Source organism: Phalacrocorax aristotelis, chromosome W, assembly GCF_949628215.1.
Source record: "Phalacrocorax aristotelis chromosome W, bGulAri2.1, whole genome shotgun sequence".
Taxonomy (NCBI): Eukaryota; Metazoa; Chordata; class Aves; order Suliformes; family Phalacrocoracidae; genus Phalacrocorax; species Phalacrocorax aristotelis.
Genome location: NC_134310.1, coordinates 215,977 through 232,114, shown reverse-complemented (window position 1 = coordinate 232,114; position 16,138 = coordinate 215,977). Strand labels below are relative to the sequence as shown.

At 54.0% G+C, this 16,138-nt stretch overlaps 1 long non-coding RNA gene across 1 annotated transcript in view; it reads left to right on the top strand.

Moving 5' to 3' along the window:
• LOC142049555 (uncharacterized) overlaps nucleotides 1-16,138 on the top strand; it is a 106,053-nt gene that overhangs the window by 77,125 nt on the left and 12,790 nt on the right. Inside the window, exons 9-10 of the long non-coding RNA XR_012657751.1 lie at nucleotides 4,450-4,559; nucleotides 9,320-9,429. This is a non-coding gene — a long non-coding RNA (uncharacterized LOC142049555). The remainder of the gene's footprint in view (nucleotides 1-4,449; nucleotides 4,560-9,319; nucleotides 9,430-16,138) is intronic.

Below are 16,138 nucleotides of genomic sequence, written 5' to 3'. Positions count from 1 at the left end.
TCAGAATTCTCTGGCCCGGGGATCGGAAGCTCTCCCGGAGAATTCCTCGGGGCCGGCTGCAGGTCCCACGATCCCACGGATCCGTCGAGATTCAAAAGCAGGTTCCCACCTGGGGTGCGAAAACTGTTACCGAAAAACGCGTTAAAATCGGAAACGACTCCTCAACACCAATTTAGTATTAAAGAGCAGGCATTCTATATTCACGGCGCCGGATGCACGGGGGATCGCTCCTCCTGGCGTGCGTACCTCACGCACCTTTCCTCTACAATTTGTAGATGAAAATTTTACATACTCATACATAGTCGTTATTGTCTTGTCTAGCGATGGGTACAAACTTTCTCGTTCCGTATGTCAATCACTGCGCAGGCTCGGTTGTCCTCTTCCGTTGTTCTCTTCTGAGTAGGTGGTGTTACTTGGGTCGGTGGTGGTCTGTGAGTCGGTGGTCGCGATCTCCCCCTGCCGGAATTACCTTTTAGCTTCTCGGCTCTTACTCTTGGCAGTCTTGGCTAGTTTTCTCAGTCCGCTAAGCGAAACCGCGTTTTGTCATCCTTTTCTGACAGAAGCACGTTGTCTGTTGTTCTGCTGACATTAACGATCGCCTAGGCACTAAAATGCAGATCGACAGGTGCGCTGATTGGTACGCTCCATGTTCCCGTAATGGAACACCGTCTCTGGTTGGTTGATTTCATCGCTTTGGTTACACCTGTTCCTGTTGTTCAGTTTCTTCTTTTTTGGCTTTGTGTGATTCTCTCTGTGATTCTGTTTTTCTCTGCCTCGCTTTTCCCAGCTCCCCGTCCCTCACTTTTAATGCCCGTTATCCTTCACCAGCACACTCTCCCTTGGTTCCCATCCTCGTTTCTGAATTCCTCCTGCTTTGCCACGTAGCCCGTGACTTTTTTCTTAATCTCTCTCTGTCTGCCTCAACGCTCCCCCCGTGCTTTTTAATTCGTCTTCTCTGCTCTGTACCCTGCTACTGTTCTTGCCTTTCTGAGTTCTTCTCTGTCCAGCTCCCTTGCCCTATTCATGAATTCCTGTTCTTCCTGCAGCCACCGCTGTTCCCTGTGACCTCCATCTCTCTCTGTCCAGCTCCCTGTCCCTAGGTTTTAATTCCTGCCTCTGCCCGCTGTAGCCTGTCTAGATGTTTCTCTCGGCCTCTCTCTCTGTCCGGCTCCCTCTCTCTGTGTTCTAATTCCACGTTCTCTGTCACGTGGACCCGTGCTATTTGTTTGTCCTCATCTCTCTCTGTCCAGCTCCTTGCTGCGATGTTTTATTTCCTCATTTCCTCCCTCTCTGTCTTTGTAGCCCATTGCTGTTGGTTTGGTTTTTTTCTTTTTTTTCACTTGTTTCTTCATGTGTCTCTGTCTGCCTCCCAGTCCCTGATCTTTAATTCCTCCTTCCCTGTAGGCCGCTGTTCCTTTTTTCCATTCTACATTGTGTTCTCTTTGGTCTCGTGTTCTTATTCATTGATTCCCTCCTCGCTGCCCTGTGGCTTGTCCCCATTTTATTGTTGCTTCTCTCTCCCTCTCTCTGGCTTCTTGCCCCTGTTTTTAAAATTCCTCCCTCTCTTCTCTCTTCCCTGTAGGCCGTGTGATCTTTAGCCTTTCTCCATGTCTTTCTGCCCAGCTCTCTGTGTCTATTCATTAATTCTTCCCTCTCTGCCCTGTAGCCTGTAGCTTCTGTCCTTTCTCCATCTTGCTGTCCCTGGCTCCCGCGTGACCCTGTGCTAGAATTGTTTCTCTCTTCTCTCCGTACGCATTGCGATTCCTTTTGCTCTCTGTCTCCCTTTGGTTTTTTTCTTTTTTTTTTCTGGCTCCCTGTCCCTAATTCTTAATTCTCTGCCTTCTCGTGCCCCATGGTTTGTTCTGTGGGGTTCTCTCGCGGTTCCCTCGCAGTTCCCTCCAGTCCATACTGGGCTATATTGGTCTAGTCCATACTGGGCTATATTGGTCTGTCCCGGCTTCCTCCCAGTTCTTTCCCAGTGCCTCACAGTAGGTCCCGGTTCCGTCCATGGGATGAACTGTGGGGGAACTGTGGGGGAACTGTGGGGGAACTGTGGGGGAACTGTGGGGGAACTGTGAGGAGGGGGGCGGCCCCCCGGGCCCCAGCCCCTCCCCCCCGCCTGGGGCCAGGCCCCGCGGCCGCCGGCCCCTTCCTCCTCTGCCCGCTCCCGTCGCAGACGGCTCGGTATGTGTCACGAGCGGCAGCCGCGTTCAGCAGCTCTCCGAGGCCGCGCGGCTGTGCCCGGCCGTGACCGGGGCCCGCAGGGGTTTCCCGCTCGCTCCGAGAAGGCGCTGGCCCCGAGCCGGCGCGTCCCGCCCCGCCCGGCCCTCGGCGCCCTCGCGAGCTGAGCGCGGCCCGGCCAGCAGGGGGCGCTGGCGCTCACCGGCTGGGCGCGGTGGCGGGGCCGGTGGGGGCCGTTCCTTCCGGCCGCCCTTTAAGGGCCGCCCCGCGGGGCTCGGGCTTCCGGTGGCGCGTGCGCGGCGCGTCGGAGCGGGGGCGGGAGCGGTGCGTGTGGAGGCCGAAGGGCCGGTGCGTGTGGCGGCCGGGTCGCGAGGCGTCCCTGTGCGGTGCCGGGGCCCCTCTGCGGCCCGGCGTGGGAAGCCCGCGGCCGGCGGAGCCTGCTCGGAGCTGGGCGGGGAGCGCCGCGGCGGTCCGGCCGCCGGCAGCCATCCCCTGCGGTGGCCGGCAGCCCCTCGGGACGCCTGGAGGCCTGGCGGTGCCCGAGCCTCGCCTGCGGCAGCCGCCTGAGAGAGCAGCGCGGCCGTGTCCGGGGGCCGGAGAGCGCTGGTGGGTGAGTTCGGGCAGCGGGGGGCGGGTGTGTGTCTCCGGGCGGGGCCGGGGGGCTCCGTGCCCCGCAGAGGAGCCCCGGTTGGGCATCGTTCGCTTCCGAACAATGCAGGTCTGTCCCTGGTTATTTTCTGTGTACAGTGTTTCGGGCCACCTGAAAGCCTTTGGCCGGGTAGGTTTGGTGCGGGGCGATGGCAGGTGTGGACCCTGAAAGATCTCGGGTGGGGGGCGTGGGAGGTATTTCTTGCCTTAAAACTCTGAGCCCACCTCGTGTGTCATGTCGTGTTATCATGTCGTGAGTCTCGTGACTGTGGCAAATGGCTGAGTCGGGCGTTTTCTGATAACTAACTTCTGAACGTGTGCGTGTGTAGGCACGGGGAGATTTGTGCAGGGTGACGGAGCCCCTTGTGCTTCTGTGCTAATGTCTACCTGTTCTAGACCTCCAGTGTTGGAAAGCCTTTGTTTAGTGCCTAGTTGTGGCTGCGTAACTGCTGTTGCGCCTGCAGCTGTGCTCGCAGGGATGCTGGGTGGCTCCGCATCAAACCGGCCGCCGGGCGGCCGGGTTGTGCCGCAGAGCATGCCGGGAGCTGTAGTCCTTGCGGCTGCCGGGCGGCCGGGTTGTGCCGCAGAGCATGCCGGGAGCTGTATTCCTGGCGCAGTGGCTGCCGGCCCTGTCACGTGGTTCGCCGGGCATGGCGGGAGGCGCGGTCTTCCGGCGCTCGGGTGCCGGGCGGCCGTGGCGCGTACGGTACGCGAGGTGTATTTTTGGGGTTGGCTTCGTGTTGATTACTGGGGGCTTGCGGGTGCGGCCGCTTCCCGAGAAGCGGTGAGTTCCCCGGGAGCTGACAGAAGGGAAGAGGGAAAGGAGGAGGACGATGACCTTTTCCCCGTGCCCAGGGCGCAGATGATGGCCGCCTCCCCGGCCCACCGGAGGTCCCGCTCAGCCTCCCCGGGCCCCCCTTGCCCCGTGCGCCTGCCCCCAGCTCCGGCACCTCCCCATAAGCGTGCTGCATAGCCTTAGGCCGCCCCCAGGCCCTGTCGTGAAGGCAGCAAGCCGTCCCTCAAGCGCACTGGATTCCCCCTTGGTGCAGGGGCCCTTAGCAGTAGCGTGGGGAGGGAGCGGTGTGTCCAGAAGCCCCTGCGGAAGGAGAGGCTTTGGCCAGGGTCGATCGACGGTAATGACGGTCACTGTTTCTTCTTTCCCTCTCCCAGAGACCGTGCTGAGGACGTGGTTGTCTGTCCTTCCCCCGGGGATGCCGTTGCCTGCGGCCGTCTCAGGCTCGCGTGGCTTCTCTCTGCCCGTCCTCGCCGTCCTCGCAGCGCAGGGCCGAAAAGGGATAGACAAAGCCCTTCCTGGCTGCGGACAGGAGCTGCCTCAGCTGAAGCTGGAGACGCCAACGAAAGGTAAAGAAGAAGAAACTGAAGGTGCTCTGGCTGCCAGCTGCCTTCCTGCCGCAGGCAAGAGAGAGCCTGTCCATGCAGGTGGGGGAGGAAGGATCCCCCTTCATAGCCCGCAGCGGGCCAGGCCACCAACGTGCACCGTAGGGTCTGTACGCGTAACCCGGAGTTGGGTACGGGCGTGTAGTGCACGAGCGAGCTAGGCTACGTGCCTAGGAAGCCTCATCTGGTAAGAGCTGTAAGACACCCACGTATTCTCTTCAGGTGGAGGACGGCCTAGAGTCTGGAGCTGCAGAAGAGGCAGGGAGGAGAGGAGGGGAAAGAAGCATCTGAACGGCTAAATTGTGCCAGCAGCGCTGAGAGCGAGAGTCGCGGTGAGTCCTGGGCCACTGGGGCCCCGTTGCCTCTCTTGTGCGTCCTGGGCCCTCCCTGTCTCTCCCCCGGCCCCCTCTCTTTCCTTACCTGCTGCAAAATTTACTTTTTTTTTTTGCGCCCCCCCCCCCCCCCCGCACCTTCTTTCTCCATCTCGCTCTGAGTGTCTCCCTGCCTCCCCGTCTTTTCAGTCCTCCCTCTCTCTGTCCTGTAGCCTGTGGCTCCTTTTTCTTTCTCCGCCTCTCTCTGCCTGGCTCTGGCTCCGTTTTTTTTTTTTTTATTCCTCCTGCTCTGTCCTGTAGCCTGTCGGTGTTTTGTTGTTCTCTGGCTCTCTTGATCTGACTCCCTGTGTTACCGAAAAACGCGTTAAAATCGGAAACGACTCCTCAACACCAATTTAGTATTAAAGAGCAGGCATTCTTTATTCGCGGCGCCGGATGCACGGGGGATCGCTCCTCCTGGCGTGCGTACCTCACGCACCTTTCCCGTACAATTTGTAGATCAATGTTTTACGTATTCATACATAGTCATTATTGTCCTGTCTGCTGATTGGTACAAACTTGCTCGTTCCGTATGTAAATCGCTGCGCAGGCTCGGTTGTCCTCTTCCGTTGTTCTCTTCTGTTACTTGGGTCGGTGGTGGTCTGTGAGTCGGTGGTCGCGATCTCCCCCTGCCGGAATTACCTTTTAGCTTCTCGGCTCTTACTCTTGGCAGTCTTGGCTAGTTTTCTCAGTCCGCTAAGCGAAACCGCGTTTTGTCATCCTTTTCTGACAGAAGCATGTTGTCTGTTGTTCTGCTGACATTAACGATCGCCTAGGCACTAAAATGCAGATCGACAGGTGCGCTGATTGGTACGCTCCATGTTCCCGTAATGGAACACCGTCTCTGGTTGGTTGATTTCATCGCTTTGGTTACACCTGTTCCTGTTGTTCAGTTTCTTCTTTTTTGGCTTTGTGTGATTCTCTCTGTGATTCTGTTTTTCTCTGCCTCGCTTTTCCCAGCTCCCCGTCCCTCACTTTTAATGCCCGTTATCCTTCACCAGCACACTCTCCCTTGGTTCCCATCCTCGTTTCTGAATTCCTCCTGCTTTGCCACGTAGCCCGTGACTTTTTTCTTAATCTCTCTCTGTCTGCCTCAACGCTCCCCCCGTGCTTTTTAATTCGTCTTCTCTGCTCTGTACCCTGCTACTGTTCTTGCCTTTCTGAGTTCTTCTCTGTCCAGCTCCCTTGCCCTATTCATGAATTCCTGTTCTTCCTGCAGCCACCGCTGTTCCCTGTGACCTCCATCTCTCTCTGTCCAGCTCCCTGTCCCTAGGTTTTAATTCCTGCCTCTGCCCGCTGTAGCCTGTCTAGATGTTTCTCTCGGCCTCTCTCTCTGTCCGGCTCCCTCTCTCTGTGTTCTAATTCCACGTTCTCTGTCACGTGGACCCGTGCTATTTGTTTGTCCTCATCTCTCTCTGTCCAGCTCCTTGCTGCGATGTTTTATTTCCTCATTTCCTCCCTCTCTGTCTTTGTAGCCCATTGCTGTTGGTTTGGTTTTTTTCTTTTTTTTCACTTGTTTCTTCATGTGTCTCTGTCTGCCTCCCAGTCCCTGATCTTTAATTCCTCCTTCCCTGTAGGCCGCTGTTCCTTTTTTCCATTCTACATTGTGTTCTCTTTGGTCTCGTGTTCTTATTCATTGATTCCCTCCTCGCTGCCCTGTGGCTTGTCCCCATTTTATTGTTGCTTCTCTCTCCCTCTCTCTGGCTTCTTGCCCCTGTTTTTAAAATTCCTCCCTCTCTTCTCTCTTCCCTGTAGGCCGTGTGATCTTTAGCCTTTCTCCATGTCTTTCTGCCCATCTCTCTGTGTCTATTCATTAATTCTTCCCTCTCTGCCCTGTAGCCTGTAGCTTCTGTCCTTTCTCCATCTTGCTGTCCCTGGCTCCCGCGTGACCCTGTGCTAGAATTGTTTCTCTCTTCTCTCCGTACGCATTGCGATTCCTTTTGCTCTCTGTCTCCCTTTGGTTTTTTTCTTTTTTTTTTCTGGCTCCCTGTCCCTAATTCTTAATTCTCTGCCTTCTCGTGCCCCATGGTTTGTTCTGTGGGGTTCTCTCGCGGTTCCCTCGCAGTTCCCTCCAGTCCATACTGGGCTATATTGGTCTAGTCCATACTGGGCTATATTGGTCTGTCCCGGCTTCCTCCCAGTTCTTTCCCAGTGCCTCACAGTAGGTCCCGGTTCCGTCCATGGGATGAACTGTGGGGGAACTGTGGGGGAACTGTGGGGGAACTGTGGGGGAACTGTGGGGGAACTGTGGGGGAACTGTGGGGGAACTGTGGGGGAACTGTGGGGGAACTGTGGGGGAACTGTGGGGGAACTGTGGGGGAACTGTGGGGGAACTGTGGGGGAACTGTGAGGAGGGGGGCGGCCCCCCGGGCCCCAGCCCCTCCCCCCCGCCTGGGGCCAGGCCCCGCGGCCGCCGGCCCCTTCCTCCTCTGCCCGCTCCCGTCGCAGACGGCTCGGTATGTGTCACGAGCGGCAGCCGCGTTCAGCAGCTCTCCGAGGCCGCGCGGCTGTGCCCGGCCGTGACCGGGGCCCGCAGGGGTTTCCCGCTCGCTCCGAGAAGGCGCTGGCCCCGAGCCGGCGCGTCCCGCCCCGCCCGGCCCTCGGCGCCCTCGCGAGCTGAGCGCGGCCCGGCCAGCAGGGGGCGCTGGCGCTCACCGGCTGGGCGCGGTGGCGGGGCCGGTGGGGGCCGTTCCTTCCGGCCGCCCTTTAAGGGCCGCCCCGCGGGGCTCGGGCTTCCGGTGGCGCGTGCGCGGCGCGTCGGAGCGGGGGCGGGAGCGGTGCGTGTGGAGGCCGAAGGGCCGGTGCGTGTGGCGGCCGGGTCGCGAGGCGTCCCTGTGCGGTGCCGGGGCCCCTCTGCGGCCCGGCGTGGGAAGCCCGCGGCCGGCGGAGCCTGCTCGGAGCTGGGCGGGGAGCGCCGCGGCGGTCCGGCCGCCGGCAGCCATCCCCTGCGGTGGCCGGCAGCCCCTCGGGACGCCTGGAGGCCTGGCGGTGCCCGAGCCTCGCCTGCGGCAGCCGCCTGAGAGAGCAGCGCGGCCGTGTCCGGGGGCCGGAGAGCGCTGGTGGGTGAGTTCGGGCAGCGGGGGGCGGGTGTGTGTCTCCGGGCGGGGCCGGGGGGCTCCGTGCCCCGCAGAGGAGCCCCGGTCGGGCATCGTTCGCTTCCGAACAATGCAGGTCTGTCCCTGGTTATTTTCTGTGTACAGTGTTTCGGGCCACCTGAAAGCCTTTGGCCGGGTAGGTTTGGTGCGGGGCGATGGCAGGTGTGGACCCTGAAAGATCTCGGGTGGGGGGCGTGGGAGGTATTTCTTGCCTTAAAACTCTGAGCCCACCTCGTGTGTCATGTCGTGTTATCATGTCGTGAGTCTCGTGACTGTGGCAAATGGCTGAGTCGGGCGTTTTCTGATAACTAACTTCTGAACGTGTGCGTGTGTAGGCACGGGGAGATTTGTGCAGGGTGACGGAGCCCCTTGTGCTTCTGTGCTAATGTCTACCTGTTCTAGACCTCCAGTGTTGGAAAGCCTTTGTTTAGTGCCTAGTTGTGGCTGCGTAACTGCTGTTGCGCCTGCAGCTGTGCTCGCAGGGATGCTGGGTGGCTCCGCATCAAACCGGCCGCCGGGCGGCCGGGTTGTGCCGCAGAGCATGCCGGGAGCTGTAGTCCTTGCGGCTGCCGGGCGGCCGGGTTGTGCCGCAGAGCATGCCGGGAGCTGTATTCCTGGCGCAGTGGCTGCCGGCCCTGTCACGTGGTTCGCCGGGCATGGCGGGAGGCGCGGTCTTCCGGCGCTCGGGTGCCGGGCGGCCGTGGCGCGTACGGTACGCGAGGTGTATTTTTGGGGTTGGCTTCGTGTTGATTACTGGGGGCTTGCGGGTGCGGCCGCTTCCCGAGAAGCGGTGAGTTCCCCGGGAGCTGACAGAAGGGAAGAGGGAAAGGAGGAGGACGATGACCTTTTCCCCGTGCCCAGGGCGCAGATGATGGCCGCCTCCCCGGCCCACCGGAGGTCCCGCTCAGCCTCCCCGGGCCCCCCTTGCCCCGTGCGCCTGCCCCCAGCTCCGGCACCTCCCCATAAGCGTGCTGCATAGCCTTAGGCCGCCCCCAGGCCCTGTCGTGAAGGCAGCAAGCCGTCCCTCAAGCGCACTGGATTCCCCCTTGGTGCAGGGGCCCTTAGCAGTAGCGTGGGGAGGGAGCGGTGTGTCCAGAAGCCCCTGCGGAAGGAGAGGCTTTGGCCAGGGTCGATCGACGGTAATGACGGTCACTGTTTCTTCTTTCCCTCTCCCAGAGACCGTGCTGAGGACGTGGTTGTCTGTCCTTCCCCCGGGGATGCCGTTGCCTGCGGCCGTCTCAGGCTCGCGTGGCTTCTCTCTGCCCGTCCTCGCCGTCCTCGCAGCGCAGGGCCGAAAAGGGATAGACAAAGCCCTTCCTGGCTGCGGACAGGAGCTGCCTCAGCTGAAGCTGGAGACGCCAACGAAAGGTAAAGAAGAAGAAACTGAAGGTGCTCTGGCTGCCAGCTGCCTTCCTGCCGCAGGCAAGAGAGAGCCTGTCCATGCAGGTGGGGGAGGAAGGATCCCCCTTCATAGCCCGCAGCGGGCCAGGCCACCAACGTGCACCGTAGGGTCTGTACGCGTAACCCGGAGTTGGGTACGGGCGTGTAGTGCACGAGCGAGCTAGGCTACGTGCCTAGGAAGCCTCATCTGGTAAGAGCTGTAAGACACCCACGTATTCTCTTCAGGTGGAGGACGGCCTAGAGTCTGGAGCTGCAGAAGAGGCAGGGAGGAGAGGAGGGGAAAGAAGCATCTGAACGGCTAAATTGTGCCAGCAGCGCTGAGAGCGAGAGTCGCGGTGAGTCCTGGGCCACTGGGGCCCCGTTGCCTCTCTTGTGCGTCCTGGGCCCTCCCTGTCTCTCCCCCGGCCCCCTCTCTTTCCTTACCTGCTGCAAAATTTACTTTTTTTTTTTGCGCCCCCCCCCCCCCCCCCCCGCACCTTCTTTCTCCATCTCGCTCTGAGTGTCTCCCTGCCTCCCCGTCTTTTCAGTCCTCCCTCTCTCTGTCCTGTAGCCTGTGGCTCCTTTTTCTTTCTCCGCCTCTCTCTGCCTGGCTCTGGCTCCGTTTTTTTTTATTCCTCCTGCTCTGTCCTGTAGCCTGTCGGTGTTTTGTTGTTCTCTGGCTCTCTTGATCTGACTCCCTGTGTTACCGAAAAACGCGTTAAAATCGGAAACGACTCCTCAACACCAATTTAGTATTAAAGAGCAGGCATTCTTTATTCGCGGCGCCGGATGCACGGGGGATCGCTCCTCCTGGCGTGCGTACCTCACGCACCTTTCCCGTACAATTTGTAGATCAATGTTTTACGTATTCATACATATTCATTATTGTCCTGTCTGCTGATTGGTACAAACTTGCTCGTTCCGTATGTAAATCGCTGCGCAGGCTCGGTTGTCCTCTTCCGTTGTTCTCTTCTGTTACTTGGGTCGGTGGTGGTCTGTGAGTCGGTGGTCGCGATCTCCCCCTGCCGGAATTACCTTTTAGCTTCTCGGCTCTTACTCTTGGCAGTCTTGGCTAGTTTTCTCAGTCCGCTAAGCGAAACAGCGTTTTTTCATCCTTTTCTGACAGAAGCACGTTGTCTGTTGTTCTGTTCGCATTAATGATCGCCTACGGACTAAAATGCAGATCGACAGATACGCTGATTGGTACGCTCCATGTTCCCGTAATGGAACACCGTCTCTGGTTGATTTCATCACTTTGGTTACATTTCCCCTGTTTGGAAGTTCTGAAATAATAATTTTCTCAATACTTCCATCCTAGATCAATAATATTCCACTATGTCAGTTTAGTGTTTGCTTCATGTTCTGAAATTTTTCACTTGATTGTGGTCTCCAGGGTGTATGCAGGTCCCATTTTCTACCCAAAATTTTATTAATTTGTTGAAGTACCTCTGCAAAAAAATGTGGTGCTCTATCAGAGGACATTCCCGTTGGCACTCTAAATCTTGGTATTATTTCCTTCAGCAACGTCTTAACTACTACTCTAGCTTTGTCGGTGCAGCACGAGAAAGCTGCTGGCCATCTAGAAAATTTGTCAATCAGCACTGACAAATACTGCTATATCTATTTTGTCTGGGTAACTCAGAGAACTTAATTTGCTAATAATTTCCGGGAGAATTTTTTGTTTTGTTACTCCTAAAGGTTGTTTCCTTTGGTTCAGGGGATTATTTCTAGGACAGATTGGACACTTAGCTACTATGGGTTTAACTATTCTTGTCGTGCCTACACACGCTACAGATGTTTTTAAACTCAAAACCGTAGCGCCTACAGCCTAATGTGTTTGCTCATGGTTTTCTTTTGCAAGTTCTGTCATAACTTGTGGGGTGGTTGTTGTTGTTACTTGTTTTTCTGGTGTTACCTACCATCTCTCTGTGTTTTGTGATGCTTCCAATTGTTCTGCTAATTGCTCATCCAATTTATTATATCTCGGTTTCAACTTTGGAATTCTGATCTGTTTTACTGGTACTAGTGCAAGGATACCTTGCTCTGCAGTCCTCTTTGCAGCTTTATCGGTCAGTCGTTTGCTTATGTTTACAGCCGTCTGGCCAAATTGATGAGCTTTGCAACGCTTTACCGCCACTTCTTTTGGTTTCTGCACGTCTTCCGGAAGTTGGAGAATTTCTTCTTTATGCTGTATTGATGATTCTTGGGCTGATGGCAGTCCTTTCTCCTTCCCAATAGCTCCATGATCGTGGATCACACCAAATGCACGTTTGGAATCAGTCTAGATATTTATCCTTTGTCCTTCTGCCATTCGCAGAGCTCGCTTCAATGCTACCAATACTGCTTTCTGTGCTGAGGTGTTTGCAGGCAGCACCCCTGACTCCATTCCCTCGGCGGCGATAACGACAGCATATCCGGCCATTCGCTTCTCTTCTCGCCCAGAGCTTCTTCCATCTGTAAACAACTCCAGATCAGGATTTTCCCAGAGGTTTGTGTCTCAGGTCTGGTCTGCTGGAATAGACTTGTTCAATAGTTAGCAAGCGATCGTGTTCTAAATTGTCCGTAAGGTTTTCTGTTGTTAAAAACATAGCAGGATTCAGTATAGCAGTAGTCTTCGATTCCACATCGTCTTGTTCTAACAGAACAACTTGATATTTCAACATTCTGCTAAGGGATAGCCAACGACCCCCCTTTTGTTCTAAAACAGTCACCGCTATGTGCGGGACATATACTGTCATCTTCTGTCCCATTGTTAACTTTGGGGCTTCCCGGATCGGCAGCGCTGTTGTTGCTACTGCCCGTAAACACCTAGGCCATCTTTTACTCGCGTGGTCAGGTTGTTTGGAGAAGTAGCCCACAGGTCTCTTCCAGGTTCCCAGTCGCTGTGTCAGCACTCCAAGGGCTAAATGTTGTCTTTCGTGGACAAACAACTCAAAAGGTTTAGCGAAATCAGGTAGGCCTAATGCAGGGGCGATCATCGAGGCTCTTTTCAGTTCTTTGAATGCCGTTTGGCATCCGGGCGTCCAGGTTAAATATTTATCCTTTTGAGTCTTTCAATGCCTCAAATAATGGTTTTACATACAGTCTATAGTTCAGAATCCAGAGCTGATGCTATTTCATTGTTTTCAGAAAAGCTCTCAGTTCCTTCGGGCTGCTAGGTTCGGGAATTTGACAAATAGTTTCTTTCTTTTCACTTTCTAATTGTCTTTGTCTTTGAGATATTTCAAATCCTAAATAAATGGCTGCTTCTTTTCCTATTTGGGTTTTGTTTCTGGAAACTCCGCATCTTCCTTGGCCCAGAAAATTTAAAAATTTCAAAACATTTTTCTTTACTTTGTGCCGCTATCAGAATGTCATCCGCATTCTGTAACAAGATGCCTCTCCCTGGGTTCTGTTTTTTCTATATCTCTAATTTTTTTTTGCCAGCTGAGTCTCAAGTATCGTAGGACTATTTTTAAATCCTTGTGGAAGTACGGTCCATGGTAGCTGTGTCTTTCATTCTGTGGTGGGGCTTTCCCATTCCAAAGCAAATAGGCTTTGACTTTTTATGCCTGGAGGTATGCAAAAGAAGGCGTCCTTCAAATCTAGTACAGTAAACCATTTATGCTCCTCCTTTAAAAGAGGTCCGTAAAGTGTATGGATTAGCTACTACCGGATGTATATCTTGGACCACCTGATTTATAGCCCTTAAATCGTGAACTAGCTAATACTCTTTGCCTCTAGATTTCTTTACTGGCGACACAGGAGTACTATATTCTGATTCACATTCCACTAAAAGCTCATATTCTGAAAAATTTTATAATTAACTTCTGTAATCCTTTTCGAGCCTCTCGCTTAATAGGGTATTGTTTTTGTCTTACGGGCTTGGCTCCAGGCTTTAAGGTTACTTTTACCGGCTCTGCCCACTTAGATCGCTCCGGAGCTCCGCTCGCTCAAACCAAAGGAATTACTACGTTTTCCACTTCCTCGGGAACCCGTTCCTCCCTGGAGGAATCCTGTAACATAAACGCTCTCGCCTCTGTGGCTTTTGATTCTGGTATTAGTGATTTAATCTCTCCATCTTTAAAAGTTACTTGAGCATCTAATTGACCTAATAGATCTCGTCATAACAGAGGCAGTGGACATTCAGGCATATGCAGAAACTGGTGAGTTGCCCATTGCTTCTCCAATTTAAACTTTAATGGCTCTGAGAGGGGCTAATTTTTCTTTGCCCTGTTGCGCTAGCAACATCTACTGATTTATGATCAAATTTCTCTTCACGTGTATTCAATACCAAATAAGTGGCTCCCGTATCTACCAAAAATTCTATTTCTTCATTCCGTAGCTTCAGTGTAACCAGGTGTTCAGCTAGGGTTGATTCCCCTGGTCTCCTTCATGCCAAGCTACTTCAAGCATTTAACCCAGATCTCTGGATTCAGGTTGTTCTAGTTTCTGAAGGTTGTTTTCTCTCCCCCTGCCCCCATCTGGGGCTGATTGTCTTATGAATATAGAGACCAGCTGAATTGCTTTTTCTGGTTTTTCTGGGTTCAAATGAGTATATTTTCTGGTGGTCACCTTCAGTCTTTCCATAAAGGCTGAAGGGGACTCACTTAATTCTTGTCTCACTTCATAAATTTTGACCAATTTATTGCTTTTGGCATTGCTTGTCTTACTCCAAATAAAATCTCTCTCTGACATCTAGTCAACATTCCCCTGGGTCCTGGCTGATTAGGGTCCCACTCGGGATTTGTAGATGGAAAATTCTTATTCATTGTTCTCTGTAAATTCCTGTTAGCATGTGCTCCCTGCACCTGCCTTCTGGCTGTATTCCATACTATTTTCTTGTCAGTTTCATCAAGCGAAGTATCCAGTATCACAAGTAGAGCAACACTCTTTCAAGTTCTCACCACGTTTTCCTCTTTTCAGAAACATTGCCGTAGAATCTTGTGGACATACCTCACGCTGTTTCTGCTGCTCGGGATGATTCCACGGTGTAAAGAACAAATCAACATATGCCACTTCTTCCCGTTTGCCTTCCCTTTTTACAAAACAACATTAATTGCAAGATGGTACGATATTGCAATGTCTCGTGTTCTGGCCATTTGTGCCCACCTTCCAATTGATACGTTGGCCACCAATGATTGCAATATTCAATTAATGGTTTCCGAGTTAGTGGGTCACCGCCCCCGACGTCTTTCCAGCGCTTCAAAATACATCGCAAAGGTGTTCTCTGTGGGATAGGTTTCCTACTCAGTAATGCTCCCGTCTCCCAGTCAACTAGTAGTTGTGATAGTGCACTATCGCAAATAGTAGTCAGAGGGACTCCAACCCCCGTTAGAGGTCTCACTGGAAATCTGCCACTGGGATCTGTAGCCCCCTGCTAGATATCCCTGGAGACTTCAACCCCCTGTTGAAGACTCCCCTACCCTCGGGTCCCGCTCCACAGGCTTTCGCCTAGCAGAGACTTACCAACCGAGGCACCTCTTGGCCCCAACCCTGCGTGGCTTTCGCCGCGCCTTACGGGCAGGCCTGTGGGACTCAAACCCGCTATCCTATCCTATGTGGGAAACTAACCCCACGTATTATTCTACCTAAGTTTCTTCTTCAAAGAATGCCTTGTTTACCTCAATCCAGGGGATCTTGCTCAGAATTCTCTGGCCCGGGGATCGGAAGCTCTCCCGGAGAATTCCTCGGGGCCGGCTGCAGGTCCCACGATCCCACGGATCCGTCGAGATTCAAAAGCAGGTTCCCACCTGGGGTGCCAAAACTGTTACCGAAAAACGCGTTAAAATCGGAAACGACTCCTCAACACCAATTTAGTATTAAAGAGCAGGCATTCTATATTCACGGCGCCGGATGCACGGGGGATCGCTCCTCCTGGCGTGCGTACCTCACGCACCTTTCCTGTACAATTTGTAGATGAAAATTTTACATACTCATACATAGTCATTATTGTCTTGTCTAGCGATGGGTACAAACTTGCTCGTTCCGTATGTCAATCACTGCGCAGGCTCGGTTGTCCTCTTCCGTTGTTCTCTTCTGAGTAGGTGGTGTTACTTGGGTCGGTGGTGGTCTGTGAGTCGGTGGTCGCGATCTCCCCCTGCCGGAATTACCTTTTAGCTTCTCGGCTCTTACTCTTGGCAGTCTTGGCTAGTTTTCTCAGTCCGCTAAGCGAAACCGCGTTTTGTCATCCTTTTCTGACAGAAGCATGTTGTCTGTTGTTCTGCTGACATTAACGATCGCCTAGGCACTAAAATGCAGATCGACAGGTGCGCTGATTGGTACGCTCCATGTTCCCGTAATGGAACACCGTCTCTGGTTGGTTGATTTCATCGCTTTGGTTACACCTGTTCCTGTTGTTCAGTTTCTTCTTTTTTGGCTTTGTGTGATTCTCTCTGTGATTCTGTTTTTCTCTGCCTCGCTTTTCCCAGCTCCCCGTCCCTCACTTTTAATGCCCGTTATCCTTCACCAGCACACTCTCCCTTGGTTCCCATCCTCGTTTCTGAATTCCTCCTGCTTTGCCACGTAGCCCGTGACTTTTTTCTTAATCTCTCTCTGTCTGCCTCAACGCTCCCCCCGTGCTTTTTAATTCGTCTTCTCTGCTCTGTACCCTGCTACTGTTCTTGCCTTTCTGAGTTCTTCTCTGTCCAGCTCCCTTGCCCTATTCATGAATTCCTGTTCTTCCTGCAGCCACCGCTGTTCCCTGTGACCTCCATCTCTCTCTGTCCAGCTCCCTGTCCCTAGGTTTTAATTCCTGCCTCTGCCCGCTGTAGCCTGTCTAGATGTTTCTCTCGGCCTCTCTCTCTGTCCGGCTCCCTCTCTCTGTGTTCTAATTCCACGTTCTCTGTCACGTGGACCCGTGCTATTTGTTTGTCCTCATCTCTCTCTGTCCAGCTCCTTGCTGCGACGTTTTATTTCCTCATTTCCTCCCTCTCTGTCTTTGTAGCCCATTGCTGTTGGTTTGTTTTTTTCTTTTTTTCCACTTGTTTCTTCATGTGTCTCTGTCTGCCTCCCAGTCCCTGATCTTTAATTCCTCCTTCCCTGTAGGCCGCTGTTCCTTTTTTCCATTCTACATTGTGTTCTCTT